This window comes from Bactrocera latifrons, unplaced genomic scaffold, assembly GCF_001853355.1.
Source record: "Bactrocera latifrons isolate USDA-ARS-PBARC rearing strain unplaced genomic scaffold, ASM185335v1 scaffold_1351, whole genome shotgun sequence".
Classification (NCBI taxonomy): domain Eukaryota; kingdom Metazoa; phylum Arthropoda; class Insecta; order Diptera; family Tephritidae; genus Bactrocera; species Bactrocera latifrons.
In genome coordinates, this window is record NW_017534799.1 from 14,812 (window position 1) to 19,185 (window position 4,374).

The window sequence follows — 4,374 nt, forward strand, 5'->3', positions numbered from 1 at the left end:
TTTAATTGCCTTTCTTAGGTCATTGCGTTTCTTCTTGAATGCTTCTCGCAGTCTGTCACAATATAAGCTGCCTAAGCTTCGTGGGAAACGGCGACTCGCTTTATGATTATCACTTCTCAGAGATTCGATTTCTCGAAATCACCAATAAGCGGGCTTTCTTTGTGCGGCTGTCCTCTTTTTATTCATATCGGAATCACATACTTTGTTAATGTGTTGTACCAACCATTTAGGCTGTTGGTCTATGTCATCACTCCCGTTTATGAAGCATCTACTTAAAAAGCTCCTCATCTAGGGTTTCAATTTTCCACCCCTTGGACTGCACCTTTTGGTGGCAAACATTTCGCTGTTGCATACATTTGCTGATACTTAACATTATAGCCAATTGGTCACTTTGGGTATATATGTCGCATTTCCGCCACTCTATGTATCAATATAGCACCCTGCTGGCAAAAGAAATATCGATAATGGAGCCATGCCCATTCTTCTGGAAGGTGTTTTGTCTTCCTGTATTAAGCAGTACTACATCTAGAACAGCAAATGCTTTAAGTAATGCGCTACCTCGCAAATTTGTATGTTTGCTGCCACATTCTAGCGCCCAGGCTAGTGATTGGTTATGTGTGTTGTATCTTTTACCTCGCAAGTCGTAATGAACCTGCCTTCTCGAATGATATTAACTCCAAAGGAAGTCATGCGAAAGCAGTTATTGCAATATTGGCATATAGTCGACATTGTTCCAATATCTAAATTTTCATCATCACTGTAGTTCGCATATATATATAGGAATGACAATCGATTGTATGATGCCAATGATCTTCGTGTCCTCGCGCGTTGTCTCAATCGGGCAGTTTCTCTTATTTTATTTTGTCTTTCTTCGCTTTAGATCTGTGAATACACTTGTTGTTGGCTTGCATGTCTTGTGCGGCGGCCGATGTTCACACGTCGTCCTCTAGACACTTTGAACTATGGACGGAGTGGTGAAATTAACCTTATATGCACGATCCACATAATTTACACAGTTCAACTTACCATATTAAAGACAATGCCTGCTGTTAAAATTGAATGAAAATTTGCACAATACACGTGATTTATTTGATGGTTTTCAATTGAAATGTTAGGAAACTAATAACTCATTTTTTTCACAATTTCACAGTGAACACAATACCTGTTGAAATTAACTGAGCAGAGAACAATGAGTAGCTGTCAAACAATGTATCACGCACCGTCGCCATCTACTTAAAATATTGGTTTGTTGTACATGCTACGTTTCAGAGATGGCGCTGTATATAAAAAAGATTTTCCTGCTTTTCTGTTGAAATTTTTCCTGAATTTTCTTTGCCATAAACCTCACGCGTTCTGGAGTTATAGCGTCAGGAATCCGACTTATTTTTATATAGTAGATGTACATATGTTTAATATATTTGAAAATAGATAATTAATTTAAGTGGACTGTGCATGTGTTTATACTCGTAATAAGTATTATAGGACACCTTTTGGCAACAACGCACATGTTCATTTTTGAACAATTCTACAATCCCATATTTAGGTATAAAACCAATTATCCAGTATATACACAATAAGCAATCGGTATCGAGTTGCGTGAATTCATTAACTTCACATATTCAGGATATTCAAGCTTCGTCATGTTATTGGAGTTGCGATAAAGTCATAACGGCAGTGCAATTGGAAAAATTTCACAATCTTCTATTTAGGTTTAAAGTAAATTCTGTTGGCACTTGTATATACACATAAAGCAATCGATATCGAGTAGCGTGAAAACATTAACTCTACATATTCAAGCCGATTAACGGTCTTCACGTTATTGGAGTTGTTGTAAAGCCATATCGACAGTGAATTTGGAAAATTTCCACAATCATGTATTATGGTTTAAAATCGAGTTTCTTGTAATATGTATATACACAAAACGCAATTTATATAATTTAGCGTTAAAACATTAACTTCACATATTCGAACTAATCAGCCTTATTGACATAAAACCATAAAGGCAATGCATTTGGAAAAATGCTACAATCTTATATTTAGTTACAAAACCGATTTTCTTGTATATAGACATTTCGCAATCGATATCGAGTTGCGTGAAAACATTAATTTAACATATTTACGTTAACTAACCTTCTTCATCTTACTGAAGTTGACATAAAGCCAACACGGCAGTGCATTTGGAAAAATACCACAACCTCATATTTAGGTGTAAGGCCGGTTATCTAGTATATAAGTAAAAGATGTATGCTGTAATCACTGTATGATGTGTATGAGCCGGTCGTCGGACGCGGCAATAATCACACTAGTTGTATATTTTGCAAATACATTTTATTGGCCAGGACCCATGTGCCCCAGCTAATGCTCAACTTAAATTTAACCTAGCCCAAAACCTAACTTAACCATTAAGCCCTAAGAACGCATATTCAGTAGTTGACGCTGCCGGCTTTGACGTCTGCGTCGTGCTAACTCTGCTTCATACAACTGTTTATCCAATTGGTAATAGTGCAAGCAACGATCACTGGTCAACTGTTTACGCAATCGGCTGTTGACACTGCTTATGTAAAAACGCTCGCTTGCATGTGGCTTGCTCCGTCTCGCCGCCTCGGTGGCTGTTATTGTTTACGTAATCTGCAGAACGGCGAATGATATGTCGTTGCTTTGGTGGCGGTCGTTGCCCACACAATCTGCTGATGAGGCAAGATGTTGTATTGGCCTCACCACATTCGTACCCAACTGGAAATTGGGCATTATATGTTAACTTATACATAATTAGAAAAAGATATTGAGTTGCGTAAATCATTCAGGGGTATTGTGTGGAATCCAAGACAGATTTGCTTAACTATCAGAATTGTAAACCAATTCTGATTTTCAATAGTGTCACAGAATCTGTTTAAATTTTGGTCTTTTTAAGTTTATTGCGTTTTGTAAATCTTATGTTTAAACTGCAACTTGTGTTTTCACCTATAGAAATAAAGATAAATTAATTCGAAATAATAAAATAACTTGATTTCTTAACTTACATTTCAAATCTGTGAGCGACTGTTTTCTTGCTTTGTTTGTGATAACAAAACCAATAAAATTCGTTTCCGTGACACCCAAAACCGGCACATTCTACTCAAATATCAAACCAATAATATCTGAATTCATGTCACCTACTACTTTTTTTGATCGGTTTTAATTCTGATTCCGACAACTATCAGATTCCACAACACCCCTGATTAACTGTACATATTCAAACTAATCAAACTTCTCCATATTAGAGTTGTCACAAAGCAATAACGTCAGTGCAATTAAAAAAAATTCACAATCTTCTATTTAGGTATAGAGTTGATTTTCTTGTCACTTGTATATACACATGAAGCAATCGATATCGAGTTGCGTGAAAACATTAGTTTCTAATATTCTTCATATTCTTCATGTTATTGGAGTTGTGATAAAGGCATAAGGGCAGTGTTATGTATTTCTAGTATATATAGCAATTGATATCGAGTTGGATGGAAACATTAACTTCACGTATTCAGGGTAATTAACCTTCTTCATATTGTAAAGCCAATCGACATTAAGTTGCGTAAAAACATTAGTTTCACATATTCGAAATAATCAACTTCTTCATGTTATTGGAGTTGTTATAAAGCCATAACGTCGGTGCATTTGGAAAAATTTATAAATCTTATATTTGGGTTTAAAATCGAATTTATAGTGTATACACAATTAGCAATCGATATTGATATTCGAACTTTTTCATGTTATTCCACAATCTGATATTAAAGTATAAAGTCGAGTTTCTTGTAATATGTATATGTATACATAATTAACCTTCTGGACGATATTGGGGTTGTCAAAATGCCATAATGGCAGTATATCTGGGAAAAGTTAACATATTTATACAAGTATTTAGGTTTAAGTACTACGATATAATGCTGTAACTGCTCCTTAGTTGTTCTTTCACAATTTGAAATCCTAAAAATATATGCAGCAAATTTAATAGATGTGCAAAATTACTCACTTTCCTCGGTTGTGCATTACTTCACCTCATCTAGTCAATTTTTTGTACTTTTTTCTTGTGAGCTTTGGGCTCAACATCTTCTTCTTCTTGATTGGCGTAGACACCGCTTACGCGATTATAGCCGAGTTAACAACAGCGCGCCAGTCGTTTCTTCTTTTCGTTACGTCCTTCTCCACTTGATCCTTCCAACGGAGTGGAGGTCTTCCTCTTCCTCTGCTTCCCCCGGCGGGTACTGCGTCGATTGCTTTCAGAGCTGGAGGGTTTTCGTCCATCCGAACAACATGACCTAGCCAGCGTAGCCGCTGTCTTTTAATTCGCTGAACTATGTCAATGTCGTCGTATATCTCGTACAGCTCATCGTTCCATCG